This window comes from Podarcis raffonei, chromosome 11 (assembly GCF_027172205.1).
Source record: "Podarcis raffonei isolate rPodRaf1 chromosome 11, rPodRaf1.pri, whole genome shotgun sequence".
NCBI classification, from domain to species: domain Eukaryota; kingdom Metazoa; phylum Chordata; class Lepidosauria; order Squamata; family Lacertidae; genus Podarcis; species Podarcis raffonei.
Window position 1 is genome coordinate 966,580 of NC_070612.1, and position 18,931 is coordinate 985,510.

At 54.5% G+C, this 18,931-nt stretch overlaps 3 protein-coding genes across 5 annotated transcripts in view; all 3 read left to right on the forward strand.

The window, feature by feature from the left end:
- The window catches only part of STOML2 (stomatin like 2), a 253,111-nt gene that overhangs the window by 209,662 nt on the left and 24,518 nt on the right, over positions 1 to 18,931 (forward strand). The gene's annotated exons all lie outside the window — the stretch shown is intronic.
- PIGO (phosphatidylinositol glycan anchor biosynthesis class O) overlaps positions 1 to 18,931 on the forward strand; it is a 110,852-nt gene that overhangs the window by 45,771 nt on the left and 46,150 nt on the right. The window lies entirely within an intron of this gene.
- The window catches only part of ATOSB (atos homolog B), a 31,821-nt gene that overhangs the window by 2,111 nt on the left and 10,779 nt on the right, over positions 1 to 18,931 (forward strand). Inside the window, exons 1-3 of one of the 3 annotated variants that reach the window (XM_053408519.1) lie at positions 5,806 to 5,967; positions 15,173 to 15,294; positions 17,157 to 17,396. The gene's annotated coding sequence lies outside the window, so the exon portion shown is untranslated. Of the gene's footprint in view, positions 1 to 5,805; positions 5,968 to 15,172; positions 15,295 to 17,156; positions 17,397 to 18,931 lie in introns of those variants that run through there. The other 2 variants (XM_053408520.1, XM_053408521.1) reach the window with 2 other exon arrangements.

An 18,931-nucleotide genomic window follows, 5' to 3' on the forward strand; every position in this document is an offset into this window, starting at 1 on the left:
TCGAGTTGGAAGGGACCCCGAGGGTCATCCAGTCCAACCCCCTGCAGTGCAGGAATCTCCTCTGCGCACACTGCAGCACATGTGTGCCTCTGATTCCCCGTTGGCAGTGGGGCAGGGGGAGGACCCTCCCTGAAGGACTTGGAAGCAGGTTGTGTTGCGAAAGCTCCATGGGGCAGCATTGTGCAAATTTATAATAGCGAAATGAAATAAAATTGACAGGTTTGCTTTGGATTGCTTTGCTCTGGTATCGGCAGGCAGGGCTGGGAATGTCTCCTGCCTGAAACCTTGAAGAGTCCCAGTTGCCACTCAGTGTAGACAATCCTGAAGTCAGTGGAGCAATGGTCTGATTTGGTAGGAGGTCATTTCCATGTCCCGAAACCCTCTCTCCATCTTTTTGCCTGGGGCTTCTGAAATGGGCTGAGGCTGGAGCCCTGGGGAGACGCTCTTGTGGGTGGGTGTTTCTGTGTGTGTGTGTGTGGGGGTGTTCATATATGTCAAGCAGCCACCAAGACGGCCTTTGTCCTGTCTTGGATGTTCATGCTCGGTGCATGGCCTTTCCAACCCTGCATGTTGCCATCAGCTTATGTTTGTTTGTGGTGTGTGGGGCGGATTTGTAAGTGTGTTTTATTCTCCCTACCATGTTGTAGGAGTCAATATATTCCAAAATAATTTTACTTAGTTGACTTGGACAGATTTTGGGGATTTGCCCCCACCACTTGGGGGTAGGGAAATGCAGTGAGAGTAGTTGACTCGGGAGGCAGTAATGATTCTGAATACAAATCAATTTATTTTATTTATTTCATAAAATTTATATGCTGCTTAACTGTAAGGAAAAATAACTCCTCAAAGCAATTTGCAAAAAGAATTAAACAATAAAAATGATCAATTAAAAGCGGCCATTTAAAACACTCAAAGAGCAGTGAGAAGGAAAGATAAACTACAAACAGATTGTAGATATTTGGGCAGGCTTGCTTAAACAAAAAGGTCTTTAGCAGGTGCCAAAGAGAGTTTGGTGAAGGTGCTTGAATGATGTCACTAGGCAGGGAGTTCCAAGGACAGCTGCTGCTGCTGCGCTAAAAGGTGGATTTCTTACAGATGCGAAATGGGTGCTGTGTGGCACATAGAACAGTGCCAGTTCTGCAGATCAGAGTGGTTGCATGGGCATCTAGGCTGCAGAGCGCAGGAGCGAAGGCTGCCCTTGTGCTTGGGCCCTGCTCGTGGGTGTCTTGGAAGAGTATCTGATTGGCCACTGTAAAAATAAAAGGCGGCTGAACTAAATGAGCCACTGGCCTCATCCAGGAGGCTTATATTACATTCTTAGCTGGGGGAGCAGCAGGACGAGTAGTTTTGGCTGAATCATGCAGACATACCAGCAAGGACCCCTTCAACATTTAAATATATTTGCCTCTTTCTCCACACCCTCTCCAATGACCACAAAATTTAAATAAATATTTGAAGCGTTTCCCCCAGTGCTTTGGGCGCCTAGGGTGGTTCTGCAGAAATGGCTGAATCCTGTACTCCTGGCTGCAAGCTGTACCTCTGCCAGCTCCTGTGAATGCTGGACAGCCGGTGTCTGACTTGGATGGGAGCCCCCTCCCCAATCTCCCAGTTGGATCCCAAGGGGAGCTGGTCCCCTTCTGAAGAGCTGGAGCCACGAGTGGCCAGGGGCGCTCTGTGGCCTGGATTGCAAGTGCTTGCTGAAGGCCCAGTCCCTCTTGCAGGAGAGCCAGCTTTGGGATCTGGGCCAAATTCCAGCTGGGGCAATTTAATCCTCCTCCTCTGACCTTGCTTGCATGAGAGATTTCACACCCCCTTGCTTCCTGCCCTGGGGGTTGAGTAGGTGAAGCCACAACACCTCCCCCTGTGGCGGGTTGTGGCCCAGTTGGAGGGCAGTGGAGCTTGTCCTGCTCTCAGGGTGCCCCTGTTTCTAGATCCAGCTGGAGGTAGGTACTGCTTTGGCATTCCAGAATTGGTCCGGCCTGCTCTGGGTGTGGCCACTGATGCTCAGTCTAGCTTGGTGTGCCCCAGTTGCACAACAGATGCCCGGGGCGGGTGGCAGAGGTGGTGCCCAGGGCTGGGCAGCGTGAGGCCTGGGGAGCAAGCAAGCAGGCGAGGGATGTGCCGCCCGGTGGGTGGGAATGCCCTTTGGACTGCAGCTCCTCCGCATGGGATTCCCGGCCCAAAAGGGACCATCTAAAAATAACCGCTGCTGTCTCCTTCGGTCTCCCAGCGCGTGAGCAATGGGACTGTCCTGGAGGGGGGCAGCAGGCGGTAACGTGAGCTGCCGACATTACACAGCCTTTATCTGCCATATTATGTCTCAGCTCCGGGTGCCCAGAGCGGATCCTCTGCTGGGGGGAGGGTTGTGTGGTCCTGAGGGCCAGGAAGGAGACTGGAGAGGGGAGAGGGCTACTCTTGTGCTCGGATCCTGCTCGCTGGTTTCCCAGAAGAGGCATCTGGTTGCCCCCCCACCTGAGAACAAGCGGCTGGACTAGATGGGCCCCCTTTGGCCTGACCCAGCAGGTTCCTCTTGTGTTCTTACGCACAATGGGGAGCAGGCCTTTTGGAGCCGGTATGGTGTCCAGGGAGGACGCGGGGGGCGCTGTGGGTCAAACCACAGAGCCTAGGACTTCGAAAGCACGTCAAAGTGCAAGTAGATAAATAGGTACCACTCTGGCGGGAAGGTAAACGGCGTTTCCGTGCGATGCTCTGGTTCGCCAGAAGCGGCTTAGTCATGCCGTCCACATGACCCGGAAGCTGTCCGCCGGCTCCCTAGGCCAGTAAAGTGAGATGAGCGCTGCAACCCCAGAGTTGGCCACGACTGGACCTAATGGTCAGGGGTCCCTTGACCTTTACTGTGATGTCCGGGGGAAGGAGCGCGTCTCTCCAAGGTGGTCCCAAGCAGGCCATGGGGGTGGTGGTCTTGTGCCAAGGACCCAGCCTGCATTGGCTGGCAACTCTTTGGGGCTTCTCCCTGCCCCCCTCCCAGCAGAGAGGAGCCCTGGGGGGCTGGACACAAGGGTTGCGTCCTTAGAGTTGGGTAACCTTGTGCCTTGGTGCTTCCATTGTGGCACAGTGGGGTGAGAAGAGGGCGGGCGCTGTGTACCACCTCCAGGATCGGGGTGGGGGTAGTACATGCCTCTGAATAATGCTGATTTGCTTGGCCCCTGTGCGAACAGGGGGCTGCACTCGATGGGCTGCCTTTGGCCTGATGCAGCAGCCAGTCTTCCTACGTTTTGTTTTGCTTCTTACGGTAATTAAATGATTGATTGATTGATAAATTGGCCTTTCCTCCCAAAGGAGGCCAAGGCTTAAGAGGGTTCCGTCCGCCTCCCGTTGGGGCACAGAGACTCTCTCAGTGGCAGACAGAGTGTCCTGGGCATGTCTCGGTGCCCCTCGCCCAGGCCTGCCCACACCAAGTGGCAGAGCCTCTCCAGGTGCTCCAGCAGAGAAGGGCCTGCTCATCACCTGCTGCCTGTTCCTTTTAACAGTCAGAAGATGCTGCCAATAAACATTGCGCAAGCCGGGCATTTGGTGCAGTTGGCTAAATGGGCAGCCCTAAAGAGTGGGGAGGCGACACCAAGCAGTTAGCTCTGGAACGCCTTCTCAGCCCCAGGCCTTGGCCCCTGAGCATGTGGCGAGTTCCTTTCCTTGGCCACTGCTCAGCCTCTCCTGGCAATTCTTTCAGGCAGCCCACTCCCCCTTGTTGGATCTGGCCCTGGTCTCAGCCCCTCTGCACTGGGGGACAAAGCAGAGGGAAGGGGAGCAGAGCCCGCCCAGGCCACTGAGGCACGTGATGGAGGGGAGAGTCACCATGGCAACCCTTGCAGGGGCTGCTGCCGCTGCTGGAGGAGAGCGGAAGGAGCTGCCAGAGTGGCAGAAGTGGGGTGACTGTGGCAGGGCAGCCTGTCTCCTCCATGCAAGGTCTTGCCCACTCCCAGCAGGACCCCCGGAGCAGCCGCCTGCTCCGTTGCTGGAGGGGGCAAGGGTTCTTCATCCACCCCCCTCTTCCCTGCCCAGACCTCCTTCAAGGTTTCCGTGGAGGGGATCAGTCTCCCCAGACCTAGCGAGCACACCTGGACCGAGCTCCCCGGGACCCACGGCCATCTCCTCCAAACGGCCCTGATCTGGGTGCCCCTCTGCCAACCTTTCTCCTCTGCTGCTGGGTCCTGGCACCTTGGCTAGTGAGGGAGGCAGGCACAGAAATGGGGTCCTGGCTGGAGGTTCAGAACAACACAAAGCCGCCTTGCTACTGGTTCACCTAGTTCAGTGCTGCCCACTCTGACTGGCAGCCCCTCTCTAGGGGCTCCGGCAGGGGGTCTGTCCTCTCCCTACCTGGAAATGTCATGGGGGTGGGATGGGGAGAGTTGAAGCTGGGACCTTCTGTTCACGTTTTATTATTTATTTGTTCCATTTATCTCCCACCGTCTCATTCTGCTCTCCCCCTCCTCATTTAACCCCCAACAACAACCCTGCGAGGTAGGTTAGGCAGAGCGAGCCAGTGGCTGGCCCAAGTGAGGCTCATGGCCCAGTGGGGATTTGAACCCTGGTTCCCCACATCCTAGTCCACCGCTCTAATTACTACACTCCTGATGGGAGTTGTAGTCCTGAACACGAGTTTGGCGAAGGCCGCCAAATGGTCGTGGAACTGCCTTCGAGGGGGAGCCTGCGCTGGCTTTGCACTGCTCTCTGCTGAGTGGTAGTTCTGCCGGTGTTCTGCTAATGATTAAATTGAACTGGAAATGAAAATTATATCAGTAACAAGAAGACAGCAAGGCAACCTATAAAGGACAATCACTACAGGCCAGCCAGGCTTATCTGGTATTAAAACTTAAGTTGCCCCTTGTGGACTGACGCCTCTTGCACTGAAGTCAGCCTGGAGGTTCATGTAGCTGGGTGTTGCCTGCACAGACTGGCAGCAGCTCTCCGGGGCTGCAGGTAGGAGGACGAGCCTCCGGTGGGTAGGCCAGGCAATGCCACTGGGAACTGAACTTGCACCTGCACTGCAGCTCTCCACTTGGATCCAGGTTCCCCCCACACACTCTCTCTCCTCCAAGTTAAAAGGCACAGGGGTGGTATTCCAATGAAGCTTTACTCAGAGTAGAACCAACTGAAATTAATCTTAGAATTGGAGAGTTGGAAGGGACCCTAAGGGTCATCTAGCCCAACCCGCTGCAGTGCAGGAATCTTTTGCCCAACGTTTCTGAGGTTGCCCCAGAAGCGCGAGAAGAGCCGGCCTTTCAGAGGGCGCGGGAGGGCGCATAAAAAACCTTCCCCAAAAGGCACCTCCCACCCCCCCGCCCTGGAAAGCGGCCAACCTGGCAGGGCCGCGCTTTGGAAATCTTTGGTAACATGGGGCGCCCCCCCCCCCGCAATGGATCCTCTCCCTGGTGGATCTTCTCCGCGTTGCGCCCGGCGCGCTGCGCCCCCAGGGAGCGCGTCTCCTGCGGCGGAGCAGCGGCGCGCTCCTTCCCCGCCGCCGAGGGATCCCTCCCGCCTCCGCGCGGGGATCCCTCGGCCGCCGCCACGTCTCCTTCCTCCGCCGGGATCTCCCCGTCGGGCGGCGCCCCTGCGCCCAGAAGCTGCGCCCGGCGGAGGGAGGGCGAGCCAGGGCGGCGCGGAGTCGCTCGTGCGCCCCGGCTGTTGCGCATCCGCGGGCGGCGCATGGCCAGGGATTGCGCGCGTCGGAGCTGCGCGGACTGGGGGTGGGGGGTGTCAGAGGGGGCGGGGCTTTGGTCCGGGGAGGGCGGGGCCGGGGCTGAGGGGCAGGCGGGCCGTCCAATGGCGCGCCGGGGGCGGGGCGCGGCGGAGCAGCTGGTAGGAAATGGAGCTCGGCGGTGAGTCAGGCGGGAGGCCGGCGGCCGGGGGCTCCCGGGTCCTCGTCGCCCCTTGCAGGGGGGCTGCTGCTGCTGCCGCCGCTGCCCCAGGCCGGGACCAGGAGCAGGCTCGCCGGGAGGGGGCTGCCAGGTGAGCGCGGGCCGCCCGCCCCAGGGGCTTCTCCCCCAAGGGGGATCCTGGGAAGACGCCCCCCCAGCAGGGACGCAGCCTTTGTATCCGCGGAGGGAGGGCGGGGAGGGGGCTTCCCAGGGCTGCCTTCGGGGGGGGCTCCCTCTCCTCCCCCGACGAGCGTCGACATGGCACGGGGGGGGCGCTGTCCTTTGTATGGTTCCGTGTCACTGCACCCCCCCCTTGCATGGCTCTGTGTCTGGGGGAGGGGCTACCGGAGCCGCCTCCTTAGATGGGGAAAAAGGCCCACGGGCTGCCACAGATCTGGCAGGGTTTTTGGGGAGGGGGCGAGATTGGGGGCTTTGAGCTGGACTTGCAGACTGTTGCTTCTCCACCACCACCGATGGAAAGGGCTGCAATCGCGCCTCGGTCGTTTTAGGGGCAAGGTTGAGGGGGGCTGTAAAAGGACAGTACCCCCCCATAAGGGTTGGTGCAATGGGGGCTCTGGAAGGAGGCTGTGCCGCAGCTGTGGGTGCTTTTCAGCCACTCAAGCTGGGTTAGTATTATTAATAATTGTTTATTAAATGTGTATACTGCCCTATACCCATAGATCTCTGGGCAGTGCTCCCCCCCTCCTGTGGCTACCCCATTGAGAGTCCTGATTTGGGGGGGCAGGCAACTCTTTTGTCTCCAATCTCCTGCTCTCCCCCCCCCCCCCGCCTGCCAAGGTTGCAGAACCGGGTCTGGCAGGGGGCGGCTCTGCTGCTCAGATCCTGCGCCGGTTTCGGGTTGGCACAGCCTTTGCCCAGGTGTGACCCAGTCCTGCCCATTACCTCCTGGATGGGATGAGACAAGTGTTTGCTCACAAGCCAGGTGCCAGCGCCAGCTTCCCAAAAGCAGCCACCCAGATGTGACTCATTGCTCCAGGTTCCTGAGCTTTCTCAGCCCCCTTTGTTGCCAGGGTGGGCGGGGTTGGGGGGCAGCTGTGCTTGTGGCCCGGTGTTGGGTTTTTTGGTCCCAGGGTCTGTCTGGGCTGGCAGTGGCAGCATATGTTGGTGCGGGGCCTTTACCCAGTGGAAGAAGCAGGAAGGCCTCCGCCCCCAAAGAACTTACATTCTGAAATATCAGGAAATGGGGAGGGCTGAATGGGAGGGCTGTGAGGCAAGTCAGTTTCAGGGGCTTGGGCTTCAGAGGGGACTGTGAGGGTCATAGAATCAAGGGACCCAATTCAGCAAGCCATATGCTTTCTGGGTTTTGAGGATTGCTCAGCATTATCCTGTGTTAGCTGAGCTGCTTCCTTCCTTTTCTTTCCCCTCCCCTTTTTTGATCTCATTTTGCAGGCTCTCTGGGGCTGGGACCTTTTCCGTGTTGTTTTTCTGTAGTGCTGTGCTGCAAGAGCTCCAGAGGGCAGGGACACGAGGAGGGGTCTTTTCTGTGGTGGCTCCCCGTTTGTGAAATGCTCTGCCTGGGGAGCCTTGCCTGGCGCCTTTGTTACATATCTTTAGGCGCCAGGCGAAAACGCTTCTCTATAACCGGGCCTTTGGATGTTTAGCATTCTATGACAGCAGCATAAATTTAGGATGCAGCAGGGTGTGTGGGTGTTTGTTAAGGAAGCTTGTGGTGGGCAGCATTGTGGTGAGGCAGGGGCAGGGAGATTCCTTCCTCTGCCAAGCCCTAGAGTGGCTTCCTGGCCTCCGGGCAATCCTGGCAAAGGTCTGGGCCGGAGCTCTCAGCTGGGAATGCCTCTGGCTTGCCTGGCACTGCCTCTCCTCTTGCCCCCTTTCAACCCCCAGGCTCAGCTCTCAGGGACCTCGTTGCCCTCCTCCTCCTCCCTGCTCCCAGCTGGGCTGCCCAGAGGAGGGCGTGGGGCCTGCGTGGCAGGTGAGGCTGCCAGGGGGCATCTGAAGCAGCTGAGCTGGTAGGGCAAGCAGGCAGGCTTCCTTTGCACCAGCTGGAAGGTGTCCTTATCGCCCAGCCTTGCCCTCGCGTCTGGCGGGGCTCCAGGCCTCGGGGCCAGCTGCTTCAGCAGCGCCAGCCTCCCTTCCACCCCTAGAGCTGGTTCTGGAAGCTGTGGCAGGGCCCTTCCTGGCTGAATGCCACAGAGAAGCTGTGGCATTTATGGTGGCAGCCCAGCAGTAGGTGAGTCAGCCGGGAGAGAGGCGTCCTCTGGGGCTGACGCGGGCAGCTCTTGAGTCAGCAAGGAGGCCCAGCTGAGAAGTGGAGACAGGAAGCTGCTTCACCGCCGTGGTTCCCCTCGCCCCGACTTCTCCCTCGGCCTGCAGGCGGTGGGATCTCATGACCGCACTCCCCTCTGGCAGTGATCATGCGCAGGGGTGTGTGTACTACAAACAGGCATCATTTTATTTGCACGCCGCCTTTCCACATTTCAAGCCATGTTCAAGGCAGCTTCCAGCATGAGAAAAATGCAGAACTGCTAAAGTAGTCATGAACAATGAAAAAAGCTTTTAAAAAATGCATAACCAGAGTGACCAGTTTCCACATAAATCACAAGAAGAGCTAAAATAAATATACGAAAAAACAACAACACACCACCCAGCAACAGCAGCAACAACAACCCTCCCCCAACAACAAACCCCAAATAACTCCCCAGCCTAAGAGTCTGCGCAGCAGCTTTCGTAGTTGGAGTCAGTCCAGGCCCTGCGCTTCCAGGCAGCGTTAGAAGTTCAGATCTATAAGCCAGGCGCCAAATGACTTCTTTTGGGTTCCTGACATTCATTCTGATTCTGATTCTGCAGATAAAATATAGCAGATGGAATTTCACAGGATGTGTTGCTAGTGGGTGAAAACAGTCAAGATTCAAGGATCCCCAGGGATGCACCTCCAGATGGGGGAGACGGCAGGTGCCATCCTGGCCCCCGGGCGTTTTCACCACAAGTGGCCGACAGCCAGATGCAAAATGCACATGGTGCCTGGCACATTTTGAAAGCTGCTTCCAGGCTAGGGAGCAGGTGTTGCAGGGCTCACAGCTGAGCCGGTCTCTGGCCTCTTCTGCAGCCTCAGCTTCTGCAGCTGGAGTCAGTCAGGCCCCGCCCTGGACCAGGCCAAAGGGGGCTCACCTAGTCCAGCCTCCTGTTCCCACAATGACCAACCAGGTGGCCCCATGGGAAGCCCCCGTTGCAACAGCAACTCTCTGCCACTGTGTTTTCCAGAAACTGGGATTCAGAGGCATGAAGGCAGAGCAAATCGTCTTCCAATAGCCCTCTTCCTCCATGCCTTTGTCTGGTCCTTTTTAAAGGCCACACTTTAACTCTGCGCTGAGTTCCACAGTTTAGCTATGCTCTACATGAAGAAGAAGAAGGACTCTCTGTTCTCTGTCCTGCATCTTCCAAGGCTGCCCATGAGCTCCCTAGAGGGGGAGAGAAGCTTTTCCCTGTCCACTTTCCCAGGAAAGGCCTCGGCTGCTTCGTCGGGACAGCTGCCTTCTCAGCGATCAGTGCAGCGTGTCAATGGAGTCCAAAGGTTTCTGCAGCTGCTGTGCTTTTCTGGATTTTGTTCTGGAGCACAGAGTTCCTCTCTGAATCCAGGGTGCTCAAGCTCCTCCCCTTTGCTCAGTTGATATATTTATTTTATTTATAAAAATATTTATATGCTGCTTTTTCATTTTTTAAAAATCGAGGCGGTTTGCAACAAAAGCACATGCAGTTATGGGCTGTTGGCTGCTTTGAGAAGTTTCTTCTTGACTGCTCCCCTCATGTGTTGGAATGCAGCTTGCAGATTTGGGTGCACTTTGTCTTCTGCGGCTGATGGCCTGGCCACCTTCCCTTCTCAGTCTGGCCCAGTCTGGCTCTCTGGTACCCAAGAGCCCCTGCTCCCTTCCTGCCCCTGGGCTCTCATTGCAAGTTGCTGCAAATCCTGAGCAGGAGATGCTGACAGCGTCTTCACATCCCAGAAGAGGCATTTTCTTGGCCTCTGTGAGAACAGGATGCTGGGCTAGATGGGCCTCATCCAGAAGCCTCTTATGTCCTTATGCCCAATATGCAAAGATTTGGAGTGGGCAAAAAACAAAACTCTGGAACAGATTTGCTCTTTCAGCAGAATAATCACCAGTGAAATGGTTAATTGCTGTGTAATGGAGTCACTCCTGAGGCTGCTCCTTCCAGAGCGCCCCCCCCCCGCTCTACAAACATATTTTGTCTGCTTCTGCATGATAAGGTTGAGAACTCCAAACTTCCTAAGCCCAGGCAAAATGCTCTGTTATTTTTAAAATCGATTCCAGGGCGATCTATATTGTCCCCACCCATCCTATCTTTGCAGCAGAAGTAAATTTACTGTGAAGTAAATCCATCCAAGAGACAATACAGTAGCCGCCAAGTGAGTTTTGCGGCTGAGTGGGAATTTCAAAGTGGGAATTTAAAATAATATAAACTGATTCTTTGTTTGCCAAAGTATTATTCTCGGTGTTTGTGGTCCCCCACCCCAATTTGGTCGCTGCCAAAGGATAAAAATGAAAATGCAGAGTGTCCTGTGGGCTGGGGCCTGTGGCTGCCTTCGCCTCTCACCCTGGCTGGTCCCTTTGTCAGTATAGATTGAGCAAAAACCAAGAAAAATATCCACAACTTTCCTTTCACTTTGTAGAAACGCCCCGAGTAGCACTTGGTTTCTTTACATGCCAATTGCAAACCGAGTTGTGCATTACACATTTTGTGTTGTTTGAGCTGTTAGGGAAACTTCAGGTTCCCTGCGTCAGTGAGCCTCCCCCAGGCCTTGCAGAGCCATCCTGGGCCCCTCCCTGCTGCCTCGCTGGCACCTGCTCCCCCCTCGCCAACTCCCTCGCCTCCATTTCCTGGGGTAAGTTTGCCCAGGCTTGACACCAGCTGGTTCTTAGCCTGGCGCTGTCCTTTCCTGGAGCTCGCCCGGGTGTGTGGGTGTCCTGGATCAAGGGCTGGAGGGATGGGCTTGGAGCGAGTTCAGATTCTCCTCTCACCATTTCTCTTCCTCACCTGCAACGTGGGAATAGCAGCAGCAGCAGCAGCAGCAGCAGTCTACCTTGCAGGGCTGTTGTGGAAGCTCACAGGGCTGAGTCTGTCAAGCCCTTTGCCCATAAAATGCAGCATCGACTGGCAAGTAATAAGACACCTTCCATATTATAGGAGCCTGGGCAGCGGAGGGAGGCTGTATGGGCACCTCTCTGTGTGCCAACATGGGTGGCAGAGAAGGGCATGGCTGTGGGGCGGGGAAGCGACCCAGAGCTGTTCCTGGGGCTGCCCCTTGGGTCTTATCTGTCAGGAGCAGCCAGGGGAACTGCGTCTCTGCCCTGTGTGTGACAGAGAGAGAAAGGGACAGAGAACAAGCTTTGCTTAGGTGTGACTGAAATGGGTGCTGCAGCTGGGGGGAACGGAACGGCATCTGCCAGGGACTCTTTAGCTGTGGCTCCTGCTTTTCGGGGGGTTGGACTGGATGGCCCTTAGGGGTCCCTTCCAACTCTACCATTCTGTATTCCCCCCAGCCGTAGCTGGGGAAGGGGAAAGACCTGTCTTGTTGACCCAGGAAGTAGGGAGAGGGGAGAGGGCTTCCAGGCCTGGCTGTGAGTCCCCCTGGCTGCTTGAAGAGACCCTGCGGTCTAGTGGTTAGAGCGTTGGCCGCAGAGTCCAGGCCTTGAATCCCCACCCGGCCCTGCAGCTCCCTGGGTGACCTTGGGCGCCAGTCGCCCTGCCTCTCAGCCTGGCGTCCTCACAGGGGTGTTGTGCGGATTAAATGACGACCAGGAATGCCAGCCTGAGCTCCTCAGAGAGGAAGGAGGGGTAGAGCAGTCAGTTGTTCCCTGTTGGCACCCTGGCATTGGCTGTTAGGGCTTGTCCCAGTGGCGTCTCCGGGGGCAGCGGGGCTGGAGGAAGGCGCTGGCAGGAGACCCCCCCTGCCCCCCTCCAATGCCCCCTGCCCCCCTTTTGTTGTTTGGCTTTCTTGGCTGATTTACATACTGTGCTCCCATTGGCTGGCTCAGCCACCACCATGGTGACAGCTGACTGAATGGGGAGGGGGTGTCTGTCCAGGGGAGGTGAATTGGGAGGGGGGCAGCAAGCAGAGCCAGACCCTGAGAACTCCCTTTGCATAACCCACAACTTTGGGTCTTAACCCGCCTGGCACTTGTGCCAACGTGGGCAGAGGCCTCCCTCTCCGGCTCTTGGGGAGTCTCTGGGTGCCTCTGCAGGAAGAGAAAGGTAAAGACTTGCTTCAGAAGGAACTTCCTGCCTCAAAGTGGCTGAGGGCTGCCTTCCCCTCGGGATGCGGCTTGGCTCGCTTGCTCGAGCCCTCTAGCACTGACTAGATGTGCGGGTGGATCTGTGGGGGGAGCTGGGGGATGATCAGGACGGGGGGCAGCCCCACCCCTGTGGCAGGGGTCTGTCGGATTCAGCCTTTGCCAACTTGGCGCCCTGCCGATGGTCTGGTCTACCAATCCCATGATCCAAAACATAGAATCAAGATTTTTCTAGAGTTGGAAGGGACCCTGAGGATCATCTAGTCCAACCCGTCTGGCGGCAACTGGTTGGCAAAGGCTGAATTGGAGCGCCTGCCTGCGGTCCCTTGAGATGAATGGCATGGCCTCTCCCACGCGCAGGGGAGCAGGGCTGGGGTCTCCCGGATTCTGCCTGGGGACTTACAGCCCAGAGAGGCATGAGGAAGGGGGGCGCTTCTGGACCCCCCTCGTGGGCTCTGCACCTGTGACGCTTCCTTTTGCTTTGGTTTTGCCCCGTGTGGCTCCAGCGCTGGCCTTTGGGGGCATTTCCTGCCCATGCACCTGCTCCCTCCCGATCTCTGGTTTTGTGCTTTAATTCCAACCCCCGTTAAATACAGCTGGACCTTGGAAATAGAAGAGAATCCATTCTAGAAGTCCATTCGACTTCCAAAACGTTGGGAAACCAAAGCGCTGTCCCCTTGCTTGGTTTGGGGCCCTGGGCTTCTTTCTGCTCCCTGCCTCGCATTCTTCCTTGGGACTCCAGCATCCTCCTCGGCTCCTGTGAAAGGATTCAGTTCTCGCTGAGCCGGCGGCAGCAGCCTCTCTCCTGCCTCACTGCCCCTATTTGGAGCTTGCAGGAGGCTCCAGGAGAGGTCTGCCAAGCCCAGAGGCCCTGGGCCTCTTCTGCCCCCTCTCCCCCCATGCCAAATGCAGTGGGGGGGATGGGAATTGTGGGTGGCAGGGCCCCACCGCTGCCTCTTGCCCACGGGACTCTGACCCAACCTTGCTCAGCCAGAGGAACCTGGGGGCGTCTATAGTCCTGGTTCTCTCCTTCTCCTCCTCCTCCTCCTCCTCTTCAGGTCTGCCTGCTTCATCTTGAGGCAAGGAGTCCCACCAGTTCCTCCTTCCTTTCTCTCATGAGGCCGGCACGGCTCTTCCAGTTCAGATACTTCAAGGGATGCCGCCTCAGCCTGCTGCTTCATTTTGCCCAGAATAATAATAATAGTTTATTATTTCTACCCTGCCCATCTGGCTGGGTTTCCCCAGCCACTCTGGGCAGCTTCCAACCGAATATTAAAAACAATGCTGCGTCAGACATTAAAAACTTCCCTAAACAGAGCTGCCTTCAGGTGTCTTTTAAAAGTAAAATAGATGTTTATTGCCTTGACATCTGGTGGGAGGGCGTTCCACAGGGCGGGCGCCACCACCGAGAAGGCCCTCTGCCTAGTTCCCTGTAATCTCACTTCTCGCAGGGAGGGAACTGCCAGAAGGCCCTCGGAGCTGGACCTCAGTGTCCAGGCTGGATGATGGGGTGGAGAAAGGGCTGCTGGGAGGACAGATGCCACAGGAGGGACAGGCAGCACCTGAACCTGCCGTCCAAGGAAAGCAGAGCCAGGGAAAGTGGCCTCAGCATCTCTCACCCTCTTATTGCCAAGTGTTGCACAAGCCCCCGGAACTGCACAGATTCTTTTTCCACTTGCTCCTCCTTGGGGCGCTAGGCCTCCTGCTTTCCCTCTGCCCCCGCTTTCTCCCTCTATCTCCTGCTTGGCCCTTGCTTGCAGGGAGAGCAGGTTTGGCTCAGCCAGTGGCCTGGCTTGTGGGATGCACCTGGGCCTGCTGGCTGGCTCCTCTCAGTCTCCTCTTTTCCAGGATAAAGATGCCCGGCCCTTTCAACTGTTCCTCATCAGGCTTGGCTTCTAGACCCCTTGATCATCTTGGTTGCTCCCCCTCCCCTGCACACCTCCCAGCTTCTCAATATCCTTCCTAAATTGTGGTGCCCAGAACTGGACACAGTATTCCAGGTGTGGTCTGACCAAGGCAGAATAGAACGGCCCGATAACTTCCCTTGGTCAGGACTCTAGACTTCTGTTGATGCAGCCTAGAATAGTATTAGCTCTTTTTGCTGCTGCATCACACTGTGGACTCATGTTCCACTAAGACCCCAATATCCTTCTCACATGTACTACAGGGGTACCTTGGTTCTCAAACACCTTGGTACTCAAACAACTTGGAACCCAAACACTGCAAACCAGGAAGTAAGTTTGCAAACTTTTTTCGGAAGCCGAACATGCTCCGTTTTGAATGTTACACTTCCAATTTGAGTTCCACACTTCCATTTTGAGTGTTACGCTGAGGTCTGTCTGTTTTTACTATTTTACGTTTTTGTGACTCTTTTCGTTTTGTTTTTGTGACTGTGTGGAACCCAGTTCAGCTACTGATTGATTGATTGTGTGACTGCAGTGCAGTGGACGCTCGGGTTGCGAACGTGATCCATGCGGGATGCACGTTCACAACCCACAGCGTTCGCAACCCACAGCGGGTTGCAATTCAGCGCTTCTGCGCATGCGCGACCTCCAAAACCCGGAAGTAACCTGTTCTGGTATTTCCGGGTTTCAGAGCGTCCGTAACCTGAAAAAATGCAACCTGAAGCATCTGTAACCTGAGGTATGACTGTACATGGTTTATTGCTTTCATTTTATGGATTAGTGGTCTTGTTAGAAAGTAAAATTCATGGTAAATTGCTGTTTTGGGGGTTGTTTTTAAAACTCTGAAACGGATTAATCCATTTTGCATTACTTTCTATGGAAAAGAGCACCTTGGTTTTGGAATGTGTTGGTTTTGGAACAGACTTCTGGAACAGATTAAGCTTGAGAACCAAGGGACCAATGTACTGGCAAGCCATGTGTCTCCCACCTTAACTAATAAATATTATTTGGTACTTGAGAGAATTTGATGATTACATAATTAAGCATTATTTTTGTGCCCTTTGAGGGGCCACATCTCACCTGGTCCTCTGTGTGCTTTTCCCAGGTCTTGAAGAAGGTGCTCTGCCAGAATCGAGGGCTTCTGGGGTCTCTGCCGCTGGCGGAGTGCCATGGGAGAAGGCCCCTGCTGCCATTGCCGCTCTTCGTTTGAAAGGTCCTGTGGAACTGGTGAGTTAGCAAGTCAAGTAACCTTTCTTGGCATCACATAAGAACATTCAGAATACATTTAAAATAGATGGGCCAGTGCAATCTCGTCGCCACCCCAACGGCACAGTGACCCGCCAAAGGGCAAAAGAGGCAAGCAATCCGCCTCATCTCTGTGGGTTTCCAGCAAGGGCAGGATCCTGCAGCGTACTTCGGCAACAGAAAATCAAATAGAGGACCTTAGCTACTGTCTTGGTGAGCTCCTGGTCTCTCCCCTGTAATAAGAAGCGCATGACCTCCGTCTCTGGTTTCCATGTTGGAATACATAGATGGTCTAGAAATTGTTGGCAGAGATCATCATATGTTTTACAGTTAAGGGCCATGTGAGCGAGAGTTTGGTGAGTGAGCGAGAGAACAGCCTGCGGTTGCAGCATGATGCCTCCTTGCAGGGCAAGTCTCTGTTGAGCTTCCCACTGAGCAGGGACTGGGGACCCCTGGCCCCTCCACGCACCGCAGCAACCAGCCAGTGGCAGGGGGTGGGAGGTGTCATTCAACAGCACCTGGGGGGCAGCAGGGGCAGCCACCCTGGCCCCCTAGAAGAGACAAGGTTACGGTCCTAAGCAGCGCTAGAAATTCCCCAGGCAGCAGGCGTGTTTTGCACCTGGTGCAGGTCCAGTTGCAACCATGTGGAGATCCCTGGGTGCCCGGCTTGCGACTGACATCTCCACCTGGCTGGCCTCTCCAGCTTTCTTAGGCAGGTCAGCAAAAGAGCTTATTGGTTGCACATATGACCCACCTTTTTCTACAAAGGGTCCATGGTTCACCCCCTCCTCAGCTAATCTCTACAACGTCCCTGCAAGGTAGGTGAAGAGGCTGCGACCGACTCCAGGTCACCCCGTGAACTTCACGAAGGAGCGGTCTTAGTCTGACCCTCTGGCTTCCTGGAGTCCTTCTGCTGTGGGGCAGCTCTGTCAATTAAGTAGGTAAATAAATAGGGGGAAGCAAAATGTCCCTTAGAGAAGCGTCTGAAATAATTTCCTTGAAGTTTGAATTTGTTTTCTTCTGGATTGTTTTAGTGGGTGCTATATATATATATATATATATATATATATATATACACACACACACACACACACACATTTTAATTAATTTTTTAACATATCATTTCCAACAGTCATTTAATATAACTTCTTGTCTTATACAATATTTTAGACTTCTGTCAACAACCTCTGGAGATTTTCCATTCTTTATCACTTATTCTGCATTCCTTAATTTCTCTATTACTTTTAATTATCATTAATAATTCTCTTCATAGTCTTCCTTGCAATATTTCATATAATCCTGCTTAGAGAACTTCTTGCAGTCCTACTACCGTAATCTGTTTTATTACAATTGCTTTCCAAATAGTTCAACTATTTACTCCAATCTTCTAAGAATCTCTGGTCCCGCAGGTTTCGAATCCTTCCTGTTAATTTATCTAATTCTGCATAGTCCATTAATTTCATTTGCCATTATTCTTTCGTTGGTAATTCTTCTTGCTTCCATTTTTGTGCCAATAGTAGTCTTGCTGCCGTTACTGTGCATAAAAACAACTTACATTCCTGTCTGTTAACATCCTGCCCTACAATGCCAAGTAAAAAATGCTTCTGGTTTTGTAATAAATGTATATTTCAACATCGTTTTCATCTCATTTTATATCATTTCCCAGAAGTTTTTCACTTTCTTACATTCCCACCACAGGTGATAAAAAATTCCTTCTTTTTCCGTTTTACTGGATGTTTTAATGTGTTGTAAACCACTTTGGTTCGCCCCACCTTCAAAATATAAAGCAGTATAGAAATGAAATGATTAATGATGATGATGATTCTGTGTTTGTTTCTCCGCAGCCCCACTGCTGCTGCTGCTGCTGCCGAGTTGCCCTGTTTGCCCGCGAGGACTTTGAGGAGGCCGGGAGGCAGAACTCGCGCCGCAGCGCGTGATGGTGGGAGCCATTCCCAGGCAGCCACGCCGCTTCTGGGGAGTGCCAGGGTGGAAGATCTCGCCTGCCGGCTACGCCAGCCACCGCCTGCTGCTGGAGGGGGAGCCCAGGGCGCCCAGGGGGAGGACGAGGGACCCTTTGCAGAGGGGTGAGTGCCCGGCTGCTATGAGGCAGGCTTGCCCCCCCATGGGGCACTTGGGCTAGTGGGCTGCAGCAGGGGGTTCAGGACTTTGCTGCCGTGTCCCTTTGCCAAACTGCTCCTGAGCTGGAGAGCTGGAGAGTTTGTCTCTACTTGGTCAGGTTTGGCAAGGGCCGGAGGAGGAGACAGCATCACATGTCCTGCGGAAGTAGTACGACTCATGCAACATGTTGGCGACTAATATACACACAATAATTACCAAAATAATTATACATTCTTTATCAAGCTTCTTAGAAAAATACTCCCAAGGTAGTTTTCCGGGCAAGCCCCAGTAAAAGGGCCCCATCGGGGGCAAACAGCGGCCTCTTGATTACTTGGACTGCCAGGGCTAAACAGGTGCAAAACGCCGGCACCCTGTCATCTACAACTTCATTAGCATCCACCTACAACTTCACTAGCATCTCTCGGTATTGTGAACAACACCAAACTTACCTTTTGTTGCTATCTTCATGAACTTACCTAAAAAGATAAAGGAAACAAAAGACTGAGTTAAGCATCCATTGAAATCAGACATTACAAGTTCATCTTAGGTTAGGTTATGTGGCTTTGCATAAGGTTTTGTATTTTTCTCAGAAGATTGATAAAGAATGTATAATTATTTTGGTAATTACTGTGTGTATATTAGTTGCCAACGTGTTGCATGAGTCGTACTAGTACCTCTCCTAATTGGAGGCTGATGCCAGACTCGGCGGAACGGGGCGGGGGTGTATGTGTGGATTGGCTGCTCTTGCTATTTTGTTGTTGGGATCTGTCTGTCTCGAGAGACAATGGGGTGAAGCCAAACTGCTGCGTTGCAGCACCAAAGTGACCTCCCTGGGGGGCAAGCCTGGGCAGCGTGGAAGGAGGTTCTGGGCTGCCCAGACAACAAGACCCCCTCTCTTGGCTTCGCCCAAAGGAAAGCAGAGCAAGATGTTTGGCACTAGCTTGGATGCAGGAGTTGCTGGAAGGAGACCTACAAGGCGCCATCCAACCATCTTAGGGCAGGGGGCGGCAACCTGTAGCCCATGAGCCACAAGCGGCCCACGGGGGTTGTTTAAATGGCCCACGAGACACCCCCAAACTGAGCCACCCGCTCGGCGAGTCCCCGCGTGCTGCACTAAACCAGCGCAGCGCGGAGCAGGGACTCACTTTCGTGGCCCCGGAAATCGCGTCTGCGCATGACCCCTGATCTTAGGGGCTCCGCTCTGGATTTGTGGTGGGTTTCCTACTTAGCCTAATCTTCTTCCAAAGACATCCTGCAAAGCAGTGGACATTGAGGACCAGAGTTTTCCTTCTCCTGGAGTTTTCCTTCCCAACGTGACAAGCCTTTGCCTCTACACCTGTGGTTCTCAACCTGTGGGTCCTCCAGACGTTGTTGGACTACAACTCCCATCATTCCTAGCCAGCATGACCAGTGTCCAGGGACACAGAATTGATAAGCATCCTGGCAATATCTCTCCACTTTCTTGAGGCTGTACATGAGTTCATGAGCCTTTCCCCCCCCT